This window comes from Phalacrocorax carbo, chromosome 6 (assembly GCF_963921805.1).
Source record: "Phalacrocorax carbo chromosome 6, bPhaCar2.1, whole genome shotgun sequence".
Lineage (NCBI taxonomy): Eukaryota > Metazoa > Chordata > Aves > Suliformes > Phalacrocoracidae > Phalacrocorax > Phalacrocorax carbo.
Genome location: NC_087518.1, coordinates 29387498 through 29410459, shown reverse-complemented (window position 1 = coordinate 29410459; position 22962 = coordinate 29387498). Strand labels below are relative to the sequence as shown.

The 22962-nt window shown below is 42.2% G+C and overlaps 1 protein-coding gene across 2 annotated transcripts in view; it reads left to right on the top strand.

Moving 5' to 3' along the window:
- Nucleotides 1–22962, top strand: part of PLA2G4A (phospholipase A2 group IVA) — a 109509-nt gene that overhangs the window by 5547 nt on the left and 81000 nt on the right. The window contains exon 1 of one of the 2 annotated variants that reach the window (XM_064454357.1): nucleotides 10770–10873. The exons of the other annotated variant lie outside the window; for it this stretch is intronic. The gene's annotated coding sequence lies outside the window, so the exon portion shown is untranslated. Of the gene's footprint in view, nucleotides 1–10769; nucleotides 10874–22962 lie in introns of those variants that run through there. 2 annotated transcript variants of the gene reach the window in all.

Below are 22962 nucleotides of genomic sequence, written 5' to 3'. Positions count from 1 at the left end.
TTTGTCATAATAATATAGTAGATTTAGAGCACTAGGGAATAAGGTTTCCTGATAATCAGAGACTCCTTAATGGTATCTAGGAACTTTACTGAATATCAGAACATATTAAAAAATAAAGCCACCTCTCTGCCTATTGGTCTTTGATGTAGGCTTTTTATGTCTAACTTAGTTTACAGACATAAGACAAATGAAGTAACATTCAGGAGAATGAAGACAAAATAGTCCAAAGAGATTAAAGCAAAATTTATCAGCAGAAGATGCAATACTCAGCAAAAACATTTCTCAAGAGCTTCCTCGTGTTGGTCTGTCACACCTGGATTCCTGAGCAGCGAGCTCTCCCTGGAGAATTATCTGCTCTTTAGCAGCAGGAAGTAGCACCAGAGATTTTCACTACTCCTAAGTTTCTGTGTTAATTTCTGATATGGGTGTTGAATCTTCTTTTGTGATCACAGCAAAGCTGAGATTGATTTTAGCCAAAGGAGAAGCAGGAGAGTAATGGGCATTGTTAGAAAAAAAATTTTTCTTTTAGCATACAGGATAAATTGGAAACCAGGGCTTAAGTAACTAAGACAGCAGAGAGGACTGGAGTTGAAATGTTCATTAAAGAGGATGCAGCTGAAAAAATGCTTCACCTTCTTATTGTCACAGATTTTTAATTTTCTTAACTGCCTGAGCAAATAAACTCACTACAGACAGAATTGTATTAATCTGAATAAGAAAGACATTTCTGGAGGATTTTAAATGTTTAATTGAAACAGACTTATTTACTGCAAAAGAAGAAACACTTAAAAAATAAATCAGATGGAAAATTAATGCCAAAACGAGACACTGGAGGTTTGCTTACAGTGGTATGTTACAGTAGTGGAAATTTTGTCGGAAATAATACAATAAGGATCTTTGTCATTAAAAAAAAATAAAAAGGACATTATAACAGAAAAGCACTCATTTAGGAGAGGAAATGTGCAAGTTACCCTTTAACTGGAGTATTGCCTTTGAAGAACCTGAGCGAAGTACGCAGAAAACCAGTGACCCGCGATGTTAATAGTCTGTCAAGAGAATGTTTATTATGCAATAATTCCTAGAAGGACAAACAAGGTTGTCCAAACACTACCTTCTGCTTTTTAACAGAAATATTTTACCTCCTGAAAAGTGTCTCACAAGTGTAAACGATGGGTTTCCTTCAGTTTTCTTGTGATACTTGTGCGAGTTCTTTGCAGAAAACGTCATTTGCTTGATTGAAACCTTAGTCCTCTCCAGAACTATACACTCAAGCACAGCAAATGTTCTAGCTGCTCCATATTGTCAATGTCATAAACATATTTCTAAATATTCCATATTTTTTTAATCATGCAGTTTTTCCATAAGTCTCTTTGCACATGAAACACTTCCAAAAATAGAATAAGCAGTGAGTCCTGTGAATACTTATTCCCAATACTAGTAGTGTTTTCTTTATTTGAGCAACTTGCATGAATAAACGTTTGCCAGAAGGAACATGACGGAGAAGGATGGGACGTGACAAAGTCCCTGAATGCCCTATATTCATATTCTTGTTATTGCTGTGATGAACAGAGTACAGTCCCAATGTGTACTTCTCTGCTTTTTACTGACATGGCCTTTCTAGCTCCTGGATATTTTGCTTTGAATATTTTCTACCACTCTGCTGTTTAGTAGTGGGGTCAGCTTAACTTCTTTTGATTTCTGTGTTGATGCAGTTTTTTCAAATCATGAAGTCTTCATTAGTTATTGATTTTTAGTTTTCTGTTTACACTGTCTTTTTCTATTCCTTTAGCTGCGTGCAAGATGTAACAGCAGCAATCAAGGACGATAGCAAAATGTAGGAAATCTAAATACATTTAATGCATCCATCCTCCATAGAGCAGAGTTCAGTGGGATTCCCACAGTGGAGCCATTCTGCACAGGATGGGGTTAGAGGGAAAGTCTTAGCAAAAGCATTTTGGGTCAGATTGATAATACAAATGTAAGCATAGCTCATGTAGCAATATTTTGAACTGCTAATTTTGATGTGTGAAGCCTATCACTTGATTCAGTTTCACTGCGAGGCCAGTAGCCAGTGTACTACTGGGTTTTTTGACAACAGTTGTAAGGCAGAGCTGAGACTTAGAGACCAGTAAGTTCTTATTTCTTCCTAGGCAATAAATTATATCTATGAATATGTGACAGCAACATAATTTTTTCAAGGGGAAATCATGCCTCACAAATCCACTTTGAACATGTCAGCCACTCTTTAGGTGATTCAATTTGATAAACTGTGATTTTTTGAAAAGAAAGTAAAATATCCACAGTCTTCTCATGGATTAATAACCGGTTAAAAGAGGGGGAAAAGGATAGGAATGAGTGTTCAGTTTTTGTAAATGGGAGTGATAACCAGTGGAATCTCTTTCTGGAGCCTGTGCTATTTAATATATTCATTCAGGAAAAAGAAAGGTTTAATAGTGAAGAAATCGGCTTTGAAGCTAACTGAATTACTCTGTGTAGCTAGAACTGCAGTACATATAAACAGATGTAGATCCAAATTCAGTATTACTGTTTAGGAAGGAGAGCTGTTCATCACTGTAGCTAGCTCAGCTAAATGAAAGACCAGTGACTTATGCACCTCAAGAAAAAAAGTAAATAAACGTGGATTCTTCAGCTTGGAAAACAGGTGACAGACAAAACTCTGTATGTGGTCATTTGGAAAAGATGTACAGGAAATTACTTGATGTTACTTACAGCATAAAAACTCATATTCAGCCAATAAATGACCAACCTATAGACAAGCAAACAAACAAAAGAAAGTAAGCTTTCTATTAATGCAAATTGTGGAATTTCTAGGCATAGGAAGATACAGAGACTGAAGGTATTCCATCAAAAAGATTGGACAGATATGATAAGAGTTATGTCAGGGAAAGGAGCATGTTACACTCTTTCTGGTTCCTACATTTTTTCCTGAAGTCCCACTACTGGTCACAGTTGAAGACAAGATACTGGGCAAGAAGCAAGGTGGAAAATTACAGTGAGGACAGCAGATCTTCAGAATAATGAACTCGATACCATTCTTGGTGTTAAAATTATTTTTCTTGTCTATTGCTTCTTTTTGTGACTGATTTTTGTTTAGACTGAGGCAACTTTATTTACTTCTATAATGTAAATTGTACCCCAAAGTATAATATAATACAATATTTAGTCCTGTACTCATGTCCTCTAAGTGGTCCTAGTACAAATAAGGTCAGCTTAGTGTATAATTATTCTAATTTGTTGAGAAATAACATTATTTTCCTGTCAAGCATGTGGCAAAGAAGGTGGTAATACCATGTATGAGTTTTAAATAATGTAAAACTACCTTGAAACATCATCTGCTGTGAGATTACTTAAACTGACCTGGTAGCTCACAAACTGGCTATGAGGAGCATTCAGCTGGCCCTTCAGGTTGTGCTGATTCGGGGGAATCCAAGTGATGTGTCACTTTGTGATAGACGCGGCTGTTCGCCAAATCAGGATCCAATGTGATTTGTGGGGAGCAGATCGAGAAGATGGAGTCAGGTCCTTCACAGTGGTACATGACAGGGAAACCTCAGACGGTGGATGTGAGTTGAAATAAGAGGGGTACAGAATGGATCTAAAGAGAAACTTTTCCTCCACAATGACAGTCCAGCCATGGCACAGGCTGCCCAGAGAGGTTGTGTCATCGCTGACCTCAGAGGTTTTCATGTTTCTGCTGGATCAAGCCCTGGGCAACCTGGTCTGACCCCAGAGCTGCCTCTGCTTTGAGCAGGAGGTTGGACCAGAAACCTCCTCAGGTCTCTTCCAGCCAGAGTTATCCTATGATCCTATCATTTTATGAGGTCAGACGTTATAGATATAATAGCAGACAATTACAGAGACTAACTTCTTCCTTAATATGAAGGTTTCACCCGATGTGCTGTACTTCAAGCTCTCAGAAGATATTTCAGGATTGCAGGATTGTGTCTGAAACCTGCTGTTATTTTAGCCCTTTGTGTTTGTTTCCATAACTGCCATGGGTGACTTGGCCACAACCCCAGAAAACCACCATGTAGGTGGAAGGAGGGACAGAAAGAAGGGGTCTGCCACGGAATCAGACACCTGAGCAGAATTCCCTTTGAGTGCAAATTTTCCTCATTCACAGTGGAGAGTCCTCCAGAATGAATACTTATTTTTTAAGTGATAGGGGAAATATTTGCATGTGGATGTGGGGAAGTAAGTGCAGAGGCAAACTGGCTTAGAGGAAATTTCACTTTTCTGCTGTACCAATATTTCTGATAAATTGTCTTAGAGGAGCAAACTGGAAATTAGAGTACATTTATTCTGCCAAATGTCAACTGATAGGAGACATTGGATAGCTGCTGCTAGCTGAAAATCCAGCTTTAGGCAGGGACCCAGCTACACCATTTCAGGTTATGCAATTGATAAGCAAATGGCTATTTTTCACTTAGAAGCAATCTTAATAGCAAGATTTACAATTTCTCTCCCCTGTGGTTTTATATACAATGGATTAAATTATTTTCATGGCAGAAAGAGAGAGATTTTATCTTGACAAGAGCAAATGTCTCAGGTCTCATGGAGGCCTCTGGAATGTGGAGCAGGAGGTAGTCCTCTGTGAAACACCTGGGGTTTGTAAGCCTGATGAAAAAGTGATTTTTTTTTCTGATACATAGTGAAGTGTCTGTGCTTAAAAATGACTGGAGAAAAATACTGGGTTTGTGTTCAGCCTCTGACAAAATATCCCTTTTTGTTTACTTAGTTGCTTATTTGTCCTGATAATGCCCAGTATTGCTTTTCCATGGTTTGCCTAAAGTTCTGTCTGAGCTTTGACGCTCTCAGGCAGCACACTAAAACGGCCTCTGTAATTTGTCATAGCTTCCCTTACAAGTCTGCTTCAGGAAAGACCTTTGTCTGCTTTGTACTTCGCAATGCTGTTTTCCACACCCTCTAATTGCCTCACTGCAGTTCAGGGCTTGTTTCCACTGTGGATGAGCCGCTGTCAGGGAGAAAAGCCAAGGAGGCAGCTTGTGGTCTGGGGGCTCTGGCAGACTGAAACAGCGTGTGTTGATCAGTGGAAGGCAGAAGTGACATCTCACACTGTGGGGTATTGCAGAATGAACAGCAGCAGCAGGTAGTTGTTAGTGGGTTTAAATTGTCTGAAATAAAAAAAAAAGACTTCACAAAAAGAGAATGGAAGGAATCTTAACCGATGTCATTCAGAGATCAGCTGATGAGGCACCCCACAAAATCTTACACAGGTAAGGTGAGTAAGGAGTTGCAGTGTGTGAAAAAATGAGACGGGGAAGGCATCTGCTAAACTTGTTTTGTGACGGGAAAAATCATTAAAATGTACCCGTAATTTTCTTGAAGAAATAGATCAAAAATAACTTTCATAGTTAATATTACAAAATAACAGGAACAGTCATAATGTAAAAGAAAGCTTTTCATTTCTTCTTGCGTCAAAAGAAGGGAAGAGGAGTTTTTTCTCACTAGTTAGTCAGCCTCTTATCAAGAGTCTGTGTTGTTTCCTTGGACTGGGAGAAATTGGAGTTTTGCTACTCAGAACTAAGTCATGGAGTTTTGACAGAAATACTGGAGTTCCCCTATTTGTTGGGTGTTGTGTTTATTTTTGCATTTGCTATCTCTGAAGCCACAAAGAAAGAATATAACCAGAGCCATACCCTGGGAATCATGTTTTGCATAAATTTAAAATGCCAAGAAAGAGAGTTGGAGATTAAGCCTCAGTTTGCAGATAACCCTTCCCTGGCACAGTACAGGGAATCAAGCCTGTCAGCAACATGTGGCTTCACAGAAGTTTGTACATGGCTGGAGTAGGACTGTGCCAGGGTGGAGATGCCTGGGAGAAAGTTGAGCAACAAGACCCCTAGGAACACAGCTCATACCTGGGCTGGAGTGGTGGGTGCTTACGGTCACCTCTGAGACATACACACCTTCTGGAAACTCTGCCTCTCCAGCACTCAGCACAATGTAGTACATCTCTTGGACACTTCAAAATAAGAAAATTTGGGGGATTTAGAGCACAGGAAAGATGGTCATACCCTCAGCCTTGCCAATCAATCACCAGTCAAAGGGAAGAAAGAAACTTGCTAAGAGCAATCATATTCATGCCCTTTGTCATTTCTGCATGTCTCAAGACCATTACTGAGCTCTTCTGACACATTTTAAAGAGCCTTTCCTACCAAAAGATGAGTTGATGGTGATCTTCAGACAGTAGTTGATGTGGAAGCCAGAAGAACCTGAATAATGACACTATTGTGGTTTTGCTGCGTTTTCCTTGGTAATGTTCCCTCAGAAAAAAACAAGGAGCATTTAGGACCTTTGGAAGAGGGGCAGGCAAGTCAGGAGGACCACAAAGGTGTAGCAAGGTTATGCAGGGAGAAAATTAGAAGGGTCAAAGCCCAACTAGAGCTTAATCTGGCTGGCTGCTGCCGTAAAAGACAATAAAAAGTACTTCTATAAATACATTAGCAGCAAAAGGAGGACTATGGAGAATCTCCAGCCTTTAGTGGATGCAGGGGGGAACCATAGTGACAAAGGAAGAGGAAAAGGCTGAGGTACTTAATGCCTTCTTTGCCTCAGTCTTTAATAGCAAGACCAATTGTTCTCTGGGTACCCATCCCCCTGAGCTGGAAGACAGGGGCAGGGAGCAGAATGGAGCCCCCATAATACAAGGGGAAATGGTTAGTGACCTGCTACATCATGTAGACACACACAAGTCCGTGAGGCCAGATGGGATCCAACCAAGGGTACTGAAGAAACAGGTGGAAGTGCTCACCAAGCCACTTCCTATCCGTTATCAGCAGCCCTGGCTAACTGGGGAGGTCCCAGTTGACTGGAGATTAGCCAATGTGATGCCCATCTTCAAGAAAGGCTGGAAGGAGGATCTGGGGAACTACCTGTCCGCCTGACCATGGTGCTAGGGAAGGTTATGGAGCAGATCATCTTGAGTGCCATCATGCAGCATGTACAGGACAACCAGGTGATCAGGTCTGATCAGCATGGGTTTAGGAAAGGCAGGTAATGCGCAGCTAACCTGATCTCATTCTATGACCAGGTGACCCACTTAGTGGATGAGGGAAAGGCCATGGATGTTGTCTACTGAGACTTTAGTAAAGCCTTTGGCACCATTTCTCACATCATTCTCCTAGAGAGACTGGCTGCTCGTGGCGTGGATAGGCATACACTTTGCTGGGTAAAATATTGGCTGAATGGCTGGGCCCAAATTGTTATGAATGGAGCTAAATCGAGTTGGTGGCCGGTCACAAGCGGTGTTCCCCAGGGCTCAGTGTTGGGGCTGGTTCTGTTTAATATCTTTATCAATGATCTGGATGAGGGGATTGAATGCACCCTCAGTAAGTTTGCAGATGACACCAAGTTGGGTGGCAGTGTCAATCTGCTTAAGGGTAGGAAGGCTCTACAGAGGGACATGGACAGGCTGGATCGATGAGCCAAGGCCAATTGTATGAGGTTCAACAAGGCCAAGTGCCGGGTCCTGCACTTGGTCCACAACAACCCCATGCAATGCTACAGGCTTGGGGAAGAGTGGCTGGAGAGCTGCCTGGAGGAGAAGGACCTGGGGGTGTTGGTTGACAGCTGGCTGAACATGAGCCAGCAGTGTGCCCAGGTGGCCAAGAAGGCCAACAGCATCCTGGCTTGTATCAGGAATAGTGTGGCCAGCAGGAGTAAGGCCATGAAGGCCAGCCCCTGTACTTGGCACTCGTGGGGCCACACCTTGAATATTGTGTTCAGTTTTGGGCCCCTCACTACAAGGACATTGAGGTGCTGGAGTGTGTCCAGAGAAGAGCAACGAAGCTGATGAAGGGTCTGGAAAACAAGCCTGATGAGGAGCAGCTGAGGGAACTGGGGTTGTTTAGCCTTGGAGGAGGCTGAGGGGAGACCTTATCACTCTCTACCTGAAAGGAGATTGTAGTGAAGTGGGTGTTGGTGTCTTCTCCCAAGTTACTGTCTACAGGATGAGAGGAAATGTCCTCCAATTGCAACAGGGGATGTTTAGACTGGATATTAGGAAAAATTACTTCACTGCAGCATTGTCAGAGATTGGAAGAGGCTACCCAGGGAAGAGGTTCAGTCATCATCCGTGGAGGTATTTAAAAGGTGTTTGGATGTGGTGCTTAGGGACATGGTTTAGTGGTGAACTGGCAGCATCAGGTTTATAGCTGGACTTAGAGGTCTTTTCCAACCTATACGATTCTGTCTATTCTGTGTGAAATAGGCATGATGAGGAAGTGGGTGAAGAGATTGTCCACATCAAATAAGTGCTTTCTGAGCTGGCAGTCCTAGGTTTACTTTCTAAACATAAACTTGCCTTTCTTTGTGACAGCATTTACAGGACAGCATTTTCCACTCATGCCTTTTTTTTTCTTACAAGACAAGACAGAAAACTAGGTTAAAAGTAATGGCCAGAGTGCTCAGCTCTTGCAGTGCATCATAGGAGGAGACCAGTAAGATGATGGAGAAAATGAGGTTTTTGGCTTGCATTGCTTTGCACCAAGTGGCTTGCTGTCCTTTAATTATAGCTACCAGTTTACTACACGTTAATGAATCTTGTTAACAGAATGTGAATGCCACTTACTTACCTCTCAGTTGTGGAAGTGTACCCTTTGGTTTTCTGTGCTTTGAAGGGGGCCTAGCTGAGTCATTTAAGTCATTTTTTTCTTTTATCTCTGCTTTTTTATGGGCACATTTTTAAAAGAAATGAATTCCTGTTTAGACACTATGTGCAAAGCCCCAGCAAATTCCACAATAAAACTTAAAACTGGGTTTTTGGAAAGAGCTTGATGGCACAATCAAAGTGAAACTTGGTCTCGCCTTTTGATGTCTCTAGAGAACTGTTCTGTTTGAGATGTTATGTTGAGAGCCCTCATTATGGGCGAGCAGAAGCTGAGGTTCAAGTCTGTCATGGTCTCCCACTGACTCACTGTGAAGTCCACAAACGCAGATGGGAAATATTTATTTGGGTGTTAATGATGCAGCAAATAACACAATACTTCAATTTATAAATGTACTTCAGTATATTTCAGAATACTTCGATTTTAGGTTCTTTAAAGCAAAACAGAAAAAATGTGGAAGGGAAACTTAAGGTCATCTTAAATCTTCACAAAGGGCAAAAGTGATAGAATTAATAAAAATGGCCATTAAAAACAACCAAAACCTGCCAGCTGCTTCTCTTAACCTCCTTCTTCCCACTTCCCTTTCCTCCAGGAAAGACCATTGCACACAGACAAAATGTGCAACTCTTAACTTTGTAAGTGGCAGATGAGAAGCTAATGGCATAATTTGAATAATTTGATGGGGGTGTGGTTCAGACTAGAATCTTTAATAATGCTGAAATGTGAGGGGAAGCAGAAGCCTGACAGTGAAAATACTTACAGTGACAAGGAATGACTTCCATGTGTGCATAAGTTCAGTTGCTTTGCATTTGTAAACCTTAGGGTGGTAAAACACTAACTTGAAAGTCAGATTCTGTGCTGCCGAGACTTTCTTCTTCCTGAGCTGAAGGATTTCTATATGGACCAAGACACAGAGACCTCACAGGCAGCCAGCAAGGCCATGCACGTGGTCAGCGCAGAGCCATGCAGTTATGCCAGGCTGGGCACTGACCCCAGACTAATACCCCACCTCTCTGGTTGTTAGTGTATGACGTTGGTGTGGAGCTTCTGGATCCGAACTGCCTGTTTACTGCTCTATTGTCCTACTAATTTAGGTATCTCTGCATCAAAGCGGGCATAATTTCATTCTGTCAGTCTCCTGCTTTGATGCCTTTTTCTGTATTTCAGGCCCATGGAAGGGAGGGGAAGCATCACCTGACAGTTTTAAAATGAGGTTGTGGTAAATGTTGTGTTTAATGGACAAAATTGCCATTCCTGTCCATCGCTCTGAGATTTTGGATGCTTTTCTGATACACCCCTGGTGTGGGGCCTGAAATCTGCTGCTGGGTCACCAACCAGAGCGCTGGTGCTCTTCCACCCACATTAGGAAGTGGTCACCAGCTGCGATGGCTGCGCCAGCTTGGGAGATTCCCATGGGTGACAAGCAGGACCCGGGCCCTCGGCCTCCCTGCCGCTGCCGAGGTAAGTACGGCTGCCCCAGGCGCTGGGAACCGGCTGCTGAGCAGGGCCGTGGCCACCGCCGGCTGCGTGCCCCGCTCCCACAGCACCCAACGCTGTGCTGCTGCGGGTGCTTCGGACAGCAAATGAACGTGCTATGGAATAACACACATTTATTCCTACAGGAATACCCACATATTGTTACTGCAGCAATGAAAGATACGGATTTTTTGGGAAGTTATTTTAATACAAACTTCCCTTTTCCGCCTGTCAGATAACTGAAGGTGGTTTTATTTTTATTCCACTCTCACAGTCAGTACCCGGTTGCTTTCTACGGCTCCACTTAACGCTGGCGGTGGAAAGGTGCCGCGGAGAGTGACCCCTCGATGGGGGCCGTCCCGTCCCGTCCCGTTCTTCACCGTCCCCCTCCTCAGGGGAGCGGGGAGCGCGGCCCGCGGCGGTGGGGCGGGCAGGTCACCTTTAAGGCTGTCCGCCACTGCTCAATGCTGCCTTCCCCTCCGTAGAGGCCTAGACTGCCGCGCCGCCCCACCTTCGCCGCCGTGCCTGCTCCAGCGGCGGCCGAGGAACGAGAACCGTGTCCCGAACCCAGCGCTCTCCCTGCCGCAGCCGCCGGAGCCAGCCGGCGCCTCACGCCTCCTTAAGAGGCGGCGGTCCTCTTGGCGCCTCCCCCGCCGCCCGCGTGAAAAGTGCCGTATGCCCGCAATGGGGAAGGGACGGCGCCCCAGCCGAGAGGGACGGCCGAGCCCGCGGGACCCCAGGCGAGCGTAAGCGCGGTGCCTCCTTCTTACGCGCTCGACAGCTGTTCCTCGGCGGGGTGGGAGGGGAGGTCTGGCAGGGCGGGGGTGTGCGGCGGAGGGCCCGGGTGAGGCGCGGCGGTGAGGAGAGGAGAGGAGTGGAGCGGCGACGGCCGCCCTCTTCCTCGGCAGGGCCGGCGGCCGGCCAGCCGGATTCTGTTCGGGGCGGCCTGGGGCGCGGAGCGGCCTCTTCCTCCCGGGCACTTCCTCAGGCACCTGCCGCCGTCCCCACGCTGCCCGCCCGTCCCCGGGCCCCGCTGCGGGCAGTGCCGCCGGGGTCGCCGGGGAAGGCGCGCTGACCGCCCGCCTCTCTGTCAGACACACGATCGCTGTGCGGCGTCCTCCCTCCCCCCCAAGCACATACGCGTGTAAAGCGAGCTTTCATAAGGTAAAAAAAAAGACAGCGAGGGGTAAAAAACGCCTTTGCGGCGCTCGCCGTGCGTGCCGGGGCAGCGCAGTGTGTGCAGCGAGGGGTACGAGGGCAGGCCCGCGGCATCGCGGCGGGTGGAAGGAGGCACGCCAAAAGCTACATAACGGCATTACTCGCTACCGGCCCCTCGGTCTTGAGGTGGTACGTTCGCGCTTGCCTTCATTCATTGTGGCTGGAGCTGATTTTTGGCAGCAATTACCGCGAACTGTGCCATCTCACTTACTTATCCCCACATAGTATGTGTGATGAAGCAATCCATTTTGAAATTTATAGGGAAGTAAAACAATGCATCTGTTAAGGAAAAACTTGACAAAATGTCTGCGACAGCAGCTTTTCTTTTGGGTCTGATATGAAAAAAACATGCGTAAGGGTTCCTGTACGTGACTTACAGCAGGCATCTGTTGGCCTATATTAGAAGTATGATCACAGACCATAATCCCTTGTTTTCATGGGTTACATGTTCCTCTTTGGGAAAAAGCTTGCAAGCTTTTACTGGTAGAGATAAGTTTGTTGTCCTGGTTGACCTCCGGTTAGTCCTGCTGCGTTGTTTGGAGAAGCTGCTCCTCAGTGGTATGACCAGTTCCTGTGCTGGTGGTTGTGTTTCCCCCCAGTAGCTCAGGGGTTTGCATTGGTACAAAGTCAGTCACCTTCCCTCGAGCAGTCACTGAAAATGGGTTTGAACTGCTGTCCTGGACTGAGAAATGGAGCTGCTGAGGCTCCAGCACCTCTTGGTGTGTGACCCTGCAGAGCAGGTCACAGCTTATCTGTTGGCATTTTGTCATACCTTTGGGGAGAAGCCCTTCGGCCTCCTCAACTGTGGAGTGTGAAACTTTCCGTTTGGAGGCTCCTTTGGAGATGAAGGTGTGCTGACTCTGAAACTAAATGAAGATCTAATCCCAAGTGAGGAGCAGTGATATGGGTAGTACTTCCAACTGCAGTGGATCTTGCTAGTGGGAAGATGGCTTTCTGCACCTCAGTAGGCTTGGATACGTAGTGTATTAAACAGCTGATTCATAAGATCAGCTTCTTTGTGGTTACTAAGACTGCTTCAGTATATTGAGACTTCTGGAGAGAAAATGTGAACCTAAAACTGATGTGCTTATTTTATTTTCTTTCTGTTAGGGGGAAGGTTTTGAATATCTAGTGCAGAGTTAAGTGCTCTTCTGCCATTGTTGTCTCTCAAAATCTCCACCTTGTCCCTTTATGACCACCTTTCTGCACTCTTTTGTTCTGCTATGGCAGGGATCCATAACAAAAGAGAAATGGAGATATTTATGCTCAAATCACATAATTTAATCTCTTCCTGCATGGCCAGTTAATTTGCACTGGAAAAATACCAGGTTGACTCTTGGCACCAAGTGCTGTTTATGACTTGTTTTTCTTAGAAGAATTAGACAAAAGGAAAAAAAAAACTAATGCTGTTGCTTCACTCAGATTGTATACCTGAAGACTGCATCTTAACTTGAATGTATTTTATTGAACATAGTTATCACAAGGTGCCCTTCTTGAATTTTCATGATACTTTGAATAGATAACTTTTGTCAGCTGGCCTAAAATAGCCAGGATAGGAAATGTTTCAGCCAATCTGTTTTTGCCATAGTGTACTTAGGTGCATAGCTTTTAGTCATACATAGGAGGAAAAATAATGAGTATGGAGTGAGACCTGACTGTTTCCTTTAGAGGTGTTCCTGCAAAGCCATTGAGCAGGCTTCACTGACATTTTGGGTGACCTCTACTCTCTTTCTTGGCATGTTTTCTTGACAATACCAAAGAACTGAATCCAGTGCAATGTAGCAATGACTTTTTTGACTTTCCAGGCGCACATCACTTCAGGAGTAATAGGAAATGGCTCTCTTTGGGCCTATTTTAATTGACATGCAATACTGAGGTATGTGGCAACTTCTGTGACTTGCATATAGGTTGGAAGAGGACAGCGTTGGCAGTAGAACTGAAGCTGTTCTCGATGCTTGGGAACGATGAGTTCAAGTTAAATTATTTGACCAGCTTGGGCTGGAAGTTATCAAGGATAGACTTCTGTATCAGCCAGAGAAGGAGGTGTCTCCTGCTTGTACCCATAAATTCAAGCATATGAAAGCTGACTACAAAATATGAGAAAACACTTAGTTTCCCATGGAAACAACAGGTGGAAGCTCAGAGTATGGTATAGCCCGTGGTTAGTGTGTGGAGTTGAGAGATGGGAGACTAAATTAAAATTTATTGTTTACCTGATACAAAACACTGATGTGGATCAAAGTCTCCATATCCTTCAGGACAGTATCGTAACAACAGGAGTGACCTTAAGGGAGCAAACCCAACTTTTTGACTAACTGTTTACTTGACATTGATGGGGAAGCCCACATTTCAGTAGTTGCTCTAAGACAAGTACATGTCAAAAATATGTGATTTATAGTCCAGAGGTGGTTTAACCAATAAAAACAAATACTTTCCTACAGTTCTGCTTCAGCTGGTGTTTCAGCTCCCAGCTAAAGCCTGGGGGACCAGTCACGAGACACATTTTTAAACTGAGTTTACAACTGGTCTTTTTTTTGTTTCATTTGCCTCTTTCCAAACAGAAGCTCCATGTAATCTGTGGAAGGATTTATCTTTGACTTCATGGGCAATGGCAGCAGAACTAGCTATCATCTTCCTGAGAGGTGATGAACTCTCTCGTGTGTTTGCCATGCTTCAGTGATATAACTGTGTCTTTCTCACTAGTTGTAAAAACAAATCCCAGAACCTGTCTTAGTAATGGAAATGATCTCATCACTGCCCTAGGTTATAATAACGTGATGTAGTAACAAAATACTTTCAAAAGAACTTTTTTTTTAAAAAGAAAACAATATCCCCCAAAATGCAAGGAAAAAACCACCCTGGTATTCAGACTTTCCTGAGGACTTTCATTTACTGTTTACCTCAGAAATGATACGAATTTTCTGACTGTACTGCTTTCCAGTAGCCTGTGTGTCAATGTCTAGAGCAGCATTAGTCAGCCCATGGTGCAGGGATGGGAGGTGGTCGGTAGGACATGTGAAAGCAGTTCACAAAGCAGGATCAAAGCACCAAGAAGCTCCAAATAATTTTTTTTTTTTTTTCAGACATATTGTGGGGGAAGTAAAAGTAACTAATGAACACTTAAACTTCAGCCTAATTTCTTAAAAGGGAAAATATTGTGGCAATACTGCAAGAGAGAATTGGTGGACTTTCCTTAGAAAGATCAGCTACTTCTTCAGCTTGAAAGCACTGTTTAGAATGAGATGATTTCTGTAGAAAACAAGACCGCAGTGTTGGTGAGGGGAAAAAATCAGACATACATTGACAGAAGATGGGGCCATCCCTGTACAGATTTTACTTGTTCTCTCTAATGTTCATAGTGAGATCCATGGGCTGTCGCTGGTGGTAACTCTGAAGCCTGTGTTGGTCCTGTTTCAGTTGGCAGGGGCAGGGCATGGGCACTGCAGTTCTCCAAATATCTTTTCCTTTCCCTGAAAGATGGTTGCTGAGGTGACACTTTCCATCTTGGCTCATGCTTTTGCTGCATGCTGGGGCTTCCAAGACTGTCAGCATGTGTAGTGACGGAAGGTTTTAGAATCTGGACTGGAAATTGTAGACATTGTAGAAGCTGATGTGTGAGTTGCCCAGACTCTTCAAGTAATCTGGGAGGAAAAACAGGTGCTTTCAGGATGAAATTAATGTGATCCTAAAGCAGATATCCAACAGGCCACATAAATTATGTGCTAGGAGTGCCTCTTTCTCTCTACTAGCTAAGTACAGATGAAGACTTACATATGGTAGGGCATTTGAAGTTAAGTGATTCCTACCTCTGGGGTCTGCATCTCTGAGCACAGTAGTCTCCTGTGCAGGCTGCATAGCTCTGTTTGCAAGCATTCGTTTTAAGTTTTGAGATGCACTCTCCTTTCAGATGAGTGGTAGCACTGGTAATGGTGCATCCTAAAGCTGAGTGCAAAGAACATAGTGCTTCTTTTTGTCTGCTGATACCAAAACTACTTCAGCAGACACCAACAGGCTGAAGTACTAAATTAAATGTTGCTCATTGTTAATTTTTACCACTTCAGGATGCTGGAAGCATATTTTTTTGAAATATAAAGTAGGCTGCTTGCAAAAAAGAATCCTTGTCTCCATCATTCCAGCTTCCATCCCTGAATATGCAGATTTAGGAAGACAGAAAATGTAGTGTCAAAAGCTTCCACATAGACAAATTCAGAACTATACATGATTTGACTCAGTCACATTTGTGTTTTTTGTGGTTCTCTGATAGTAAAGCCATTGAACTGACTCATCTTTGATATTTATCTAATATTTTCCTTAAAAAGATCTCAGCATAAATCAGTAAAACTTTTATTTCTTTTCCTACTGGTATTATCAGACATTTATAACAGTGCTTATGTCCTTAGCCAAGATCTGTAGGAATGTGCACTTCCATAACAAATTATCATTTTATATTTACAGCGATTATGAAGTTATGTATTTATTTGCCCACACACAGGGGTTACAATAAGATCTGTACAAGTGTGTATTTATTGTAATGAGTGTCAGGCACAGCCCCCAAGGGTTTTAAAATGCAAAGACATGTGTGCTGAACAAGACCGGTAAGTGGAATGTTGGGGTAGATTGAGATGATGAAGTAAGGAGCATGGTGAATACATTTGTACGGGCGCTCTCATCCCATCTGGTCCATTGCGTTGGCTGCACTCTTTTAACAGAAAGATGTGGCTTTTGGAATGTCTTGTAGGTTAAGTGTGGGGTTTTTTTTGGTTGGGTTTTTACCCCTTCTTCTCTTACTATGCCCATGTCTCCACGATATAGGCTGTAAATGGGGCTTAACCAGGAGAACTGTATTTCTCATGCATTTAGCTTATTGCATTGTGAACTGGACGCTCAGAATAAATGTCCCCAGGTAGAGGATTCATTTTGGCCTGTTGCACACTCCATTAATGTCAGTGGGTATACAAACAAAGACCACTTGTGGGCAATTATTGTTCCAGAGAAGCTCTTGCTGTGGCCTGAACTGTTACTTTGCATGCTCTGTCAGAAAAATTGGGCCTTTGTATTCAACATGCAAAAGTGTAACTCTCTATGCAAAATCTGCAGCTGCTGCCTAACATTGCAGTTCTGTTAGAAATCAACCACAGAACTACAAACCATTTGGGGGAGTAGGTGACTGTGTAGATATACTCTTCGAATGTAACTAATTAGAAATTTTCTTGTTGTTACACTTGTGTACCATCTTTTAAAAATAACCTATAATGGAGAATTGTAAAAGGTAATGCACTTTAGAGCCACTTCTATTCTTAAAAGTTTCATAAATATAGATGCCTTCTTAAATGAACAGCTGGAATAATGATGATATCTTGACCTAGGCAATTTCTGTAACATATGAAACAAACTATTATTATGTAGGTGTTCTGTTTGAATCCTTCCTCCTAATCCAAAGAGCATTGATAATGAGTTTCTGACTGGAGCACTAAGTGCAACACCCCTTTGCCTTTTGATAAAGGCATGAATTTGCTAAGTTTTTACAACCATGGTGTTTTTGGACTGTCGTCTTCTGTGGAAAAATACCTTTTCTTCACATAACCAGAACCCTGCTGCTATGAATCAAGAACAGCACTAGTGAAAAACCTCAACTCAATCTAGAACAGTAGCTTGTACAACATCTACCAGGAAGATGATAGGAAGACAGTCCTAGCTTTTCTTATATCCAGTTCATTCTTATGGGCTTCTGTGTGCTTAGTGATGATACTTACAGACTAATTTTTTACCAAGCAGTTTAACCTGAAAACTATAGGAAGCTGGTGTGATGTCTGTGCTGACAGTAATGAAACCCAGTGTTTTTTTCTAGTTGCAAAATTTTACAACATCTCGCATTTCTCTGGCATTTTCCACCTTGAACAGCACATGCTCACACAGACCTTCCTGGTAAGTGACTGATTACATTTAACTATGGCATACTTCCAAGTATTAATTTGCCTTTTATACTTAAATTCCTTTTTCCAAGAATCCCAAATTTATTAATTTAATGAGCTCTTCAACTCTTCTGTGGCCTAGTGAGTATAGACTTAATTTTTAGAAGGATGTTTTTGATATAGAGAAATTAAATAGCTTCTTCCTAGTCATTAAGTCAAATCTGGATCAAAATTATGTATAAAAACCTGAAACCATGTGTCAGTCTCACCTTAGACATTCTCCCCTCCCAAATCAACAGTGTTGTGAAAAACCGCTGCTATAATTGCGGTGAATTTTATTAGATACTGTTGTCTGAAAAAAATTAAGGTGTGAGTTTTGGTGGTGTGGTGTGGTGTTTTTTGTTTGGGTGTTTTGTGTGTTTTTTTTTTTTCCTTCTATGTGTTTCTGAGGATTATCTCTTCTATGTTAGGAATTGAAATAATGCAAGCATGAAAAAGATGTTTGATATGGCTAAAATGGAAGGAAAACAGGTTTTGTTGCTTCTAAAACTTTTTTTCCCACCAGTGAATGCAAAGTAAGGAGGATCATGTGAATTGACCCTGGCTTCTCCCTTCAGTTCTTTCTCCTCTTTAAAATTACTATTTTACGTAGGTCTGTCTATGATCAGCCATAACATTGTATAAATGTTTCTGAAAGAGGCTCATAAAAAATGATGGTGCTAAGTAGAGCAGAGCAGGACAGTGCTGGCTAACACAGCCCTGTGTGCAGGAGGAGAGCAGCATCCAACCTGTTTTCTGCATGGTTCAGTTGAAGAATTTAACCCTGAATGTTTTGCATGCTAGAGAAGAATATATGTTCGGTTGTGGGGCAGTCCTGCTTATAGGTATCACTTGCTATGCATAAATGAAGGGCCAGAGAAGGAACAAGCATTGGGGATGAGGGAGACCAAAATTCATATGCCTACTCTGAAATTAATTGTATGGGAAGGTGAGAATTATTCTTCCCCAACTGAGAGTGACCTGGCCATGTATGGATTGGCTATTTTGAATTAAGTTTTGAGTATAGCTGTGATAAACTCTTCTCAAAAAGAGTTTTATTAAAACTGATTAGTTCTTTAATGACAGCTTTTTCTTTGGCAAATTGACATTAGCTGAACAAAAACTCTTGTTGAAAAGTACTTGAACATCTGCACTGGGTATTCCTGTGTCCTGTAATACGTGTCAGTCATTTCCCTTTCAGCACAGGGTGGGCACATCAGATGGTGTTTTCATGAGCTGAGAGAGTTTGAGTTAGCAAGGGAGTTAGTAAGCCCTCGGTGTCTTAAGAAATAGTTAAAAGCTTAGACAGTTTGGTAAGAGAGTAGTCATAGCTCATCTAAATTTTGCTGAACTTTCTCTGGCTGACCAATCCTCTATGCCTCAGAGAAGGGCATGAAAGTCCCCCTTATGCCCCTACTTTTTGCAAAGCAGTTTTAACAAGGGAATATGCAAATTTGGGGTTTCTTCCTGACTTTGACTGCAGTTCATTTATTTCTTGAGTCATTGTTTGTGGCTCCTTAGTGAATTGGATTGTTTGTATTGCATTCCGGAAGGCCACATTTAAGGTCTGGGTGGCTAGCAGTTACTACATTTTTGTTAGTTTTTTGCGTTTTGTTTGCTTTATGTAACCATTAGCGTAGATAACCTTTTGGTACTGGTAGGATCAGATCATAGTAAGGCTTGACATATCTTCTTGCTTATGATAAATAGAATTTTTTTCCACAAATATATTAAATATAAATGTTATTTTCAGTTTGAGCCCATCTCCAAAGCCTTAGTTGCTAAGGTTGTGCATCTGATAATAGTGGCTTAGATCCTTCTCCTGATCTTCTCAGGCCTTGGCTGTGCTGTTAACAGTAGCACTTGAGGTAGTCGTCTAAAAGTGAACCAAGCATCACCCTATTCAAAGGTTTCTTCCTAAATAATCAGAGAGATTGTACTAGAGCTCTTGCAGCAGCTTGGTGTTTTTGCTGTTATTCTGAACTCAGTGGAAGTGGTGGAGCAGAAAATTCATGCCATTTTGACACTGCTACTATAGCCCTGGGAAAAGAGCAGGCACAGGCACTTGTTGGCTGGAGCACAGATGGCAGAGATGATAGGGTAACAGAGAGCCTTGGCAAAGTGGTGAGAGGCATGGTACAGAAAGAGGAAGCTCAAGAAGGGGCAGAATAACGTGCTACTCCCTTGTGCAGTTGCCAGGCAGGAAGGTATCTCTCTGCTTGCCCTCTTCAGCAGGAGAGGAGGGGTCAAAGTCTTACTTGAATTTGTACAGAAAATCAAAAGCCCTGAGTAAATGCTTTGCCAATATAAGTTTGGCTTCAAACACAAGCTCGTAACTTGGAAATTTTTTGTAACAGCTCAAATCCTGGACTGAAGGCCTCTCCAGCTAGAGGCTTGGCTGTGTGGGCTCAGGCAGACCTTACCCCAGGCCATGTGGAAGCTGGGTGTTAGATACCAGATGAAGGACGCTGGTATGATGCACTTTCTATATCAAAAGTGTCCCACTGCAGTCTTATCAAGAAAATGGATAGGGCAGTTGGACTATTCTGCTAGGTCTAGTATTTTTTTATTATAAAATTATATATTAAAATTGCAAAGAAATCTTTCACAATATAAATTTACCACTTAGTCTCTCCCTCAAGAATAACATATGCAGGAGGGGTGTCTGTGTTTGTGTGTGTAAAACAAGTTTATGTTACTCACTTAAACTCCAGCTTGGCAATAGCCATAAAGTATTTCTATATAAACTTTACTCACATCATTTAAAAGAGGCTGAAAAATCTTAGCATCAGAAGTTTGTTCATGACTACTTTTACTAGAAGACCTGAGAAATTTTCTTGAGTCACTCTCCTTCATCATGCTTTTAATGTTATGATCATATAGACGAAAGGAAGTGCAGCACAATTGTCCCCTTTTATTGCAGACGGTGACCAGAGCTCATAGCTTGAGTAAATAGTCCAAAACCAGAACATGGAAGTTGTAATGTTGAGTCACGTTGTACAGACACAGAGTATAAGATGACAAAATGCACCTTTTGTGTGCAGTCCTTTCTCCATTGCTGCAGTGCCAGCATGACAGCAGCCTGTGTGTGCTGGCTGGCGTTACAATTTGCACTGAAATGCCAGGAAATTCAGAAGAAAAGAGCAGTTTAGATAAGTTGCTTTGGATACCAACTGAATTGAAAAAGAATTAAAACAGATTAAAGGAAATGTTTGCCTAACTTTCAGGTAGATTTGTTTTATTGTTGACATGTGTTACCTGAACAGAAGCCAGCTGTTAATTTCACCAACTCCTTGCGTTTTTAGCTATTCATGTGGTTGTTTTTTTGTGTGTAACCACTTCATAACTATAATGCAGAAGGATTGTCATCCGCAATTGAAGCCTCAGAGCATTGGACAGCTTTGTGTGCTTGTCTCTTCCCCCAAAAGTTAAACATAAATACTTAATTAAAAATTTATTCTAATATTTTCCCTAGAGTTTTTTATTTTAAACCATCCCTATTTTACAGCAGGAAAGCAAAAGAAGGAATGAAGGTGTAGATAAGTTAAAGATATGTAAGAACCAGACTTTCCATTATTTTAATAAAATCTTTAAAAGGTGTTGGCCCAGAAATACTTAGCAATTGGGTGACATCCCTGTTGTCACCAAGGGAGAGTGAAGGATTTGGATTCAGATCGTTGGAGTCTAAATCTAGTGCCCTAAAACATTCAGCAATGGTTCTTTCCACAGTACCAATGAGCATTCTTAAAGGGTGTACTTGGAGGTTTTGGCAGGCAACAGCCCGTGGCCAGCATACTGCAGCACAGTAGAGGAAATGGAGAATTTTGTCAAAGATCCAGGTAAGAGTGAAATGCAGGGGAGTTTTTTCTTTTCTTCCCTTCACTTAAGTTTTAAAGGACAACAAACAACTTTGTCCATTGAGGTGTTGCACTTGAGATGTGTATCGACTAATTTTTAGAAGTTATTATTTAAGTGTTTGCATTTTTGGCAACACTTTTAAAGCTGCCACTGGTATTGAGTTTTTCCATTTCGGAGAGCCTGGCTTGAAACTCCAAACATGCTGGGTACTTGGGGCACCCATTATCTTGAAGTGTGAGTTTTTGTTTGCTGCTGCCTTGAATTGGGCTTCCAAAAGTAAGAATACCCCGAAATGAATAACTGGCATACATAAATAGTTTATTTGTGGAATAACTAAATTCCAAAATCCTACTGTACAGAAACGCTGGGCATTTTTTAATCTTGCTTTTTCTTAACTGCAGTGTGCATGTAGCAAATAGCCTACATAGATGATCTTCTTGAAATTATGTAAATAATAGAGGGACTTGACTAGTGTACTGTAACTGTTTTTGTGGGTAATATATCCTAAAAATTCTTCATTTTCATGGAGCTTCAATCAGGTTTTTCACATTCTTCTTTGGTTTTTGGCCTTCTTGCTGGAAAAACAAGCTGGCTGTTTCCCACGTAAGCTACAGGGAGTGTGACCTACACAGTGGGGATTACTGATCAGCTGCTTCAGTTTTATTTTTTGCCAAATTTTGAGACTGCCACCTAAACTATCTGTTTTGTGGCTTGGTTTTCTGTAGAAAGACAGTTATCTTAGCCATTTTAAAAGAATATTCTCAGCGGAGGGACTCTAAGCTTTTTTTTTACATTCCAGGCTGTTTCTTATTTCTAGTGCAATTTCAACTGAAGTAAAATATAAGACATTGGAGAACAGCTATGTAAAGGTATTAAGAAACTCTTTCATTCTCAGAATAAATTAATTCCTTACTTTGTATTTACGCAGTTCCACTTTCTAATATTTCTCAAGGTTCCTCGTACAGTAAAATCATGTATGATGCCGTGGCTTTTTCTTGTAATGTCTTGCACACTGTTGCAGTGAGTGTTTTTTGTTAACTCTCCTTTGTGTAAGAAGTGTAATTGTAAGGCAGCCCATCATGTCCTGAGTCAGTTGCTGCTTCTTTCAGGCCTGTAGTTAGTGTTCGTGGCGAATATACAGTATTTGGCTGGATAGGCAATGTACTGGGGGCTTCATGACTGATGTGAAACAGGTGCAGGTATTCAGGCAGAAATTATTCCAGCCTCTTGACTATTCCTGTTGGTAAGGTCTTACAGAATGTAAGACAGGGTTTTTTTTTTTCTCTTGGACTCAATCCAGCTTAATTAAGTTTATTATGGGAACATGTTTGATTTCCCCTGAATTACCAAGTCTGGCCTTCTGTTACAGGAGGTTACAGCAATGTGGATCTCTCCAGGAGGTACTGGGCAGCTGTATATAGAGATCTGGCTTGGTTATTTTATCACTTCTGTCTTTTGCGCTCTTGGCCTCTGAGGTAGCATCCAGTACTAGATAAGGTGTAAATTTACCTTGCTAAAGGTTTGTGACACTTCCAGAGTTTTGGCCCTGTAAGGGTATTCTATAGTGCTCTCCTTCAGTTGAAAGGAAATCTTAGTGCATATCACGTGTAGTTTCAGTAATTGCTTTACAGGCTGATAGGTCATCTTTCACAAGGAGATTCACAATCTTTTCATCTGTTACGTCCTCTTTAGCAGGAAGTCAAACGTGGTTTCCCAATCTTAAAATCTCCTGTCTGGCTATTTATGCTGTGTCAGCTTCCTTGCCAAATTTCACCCCAGAGCATCCTCCAGAAATAGGGCACAAAGGT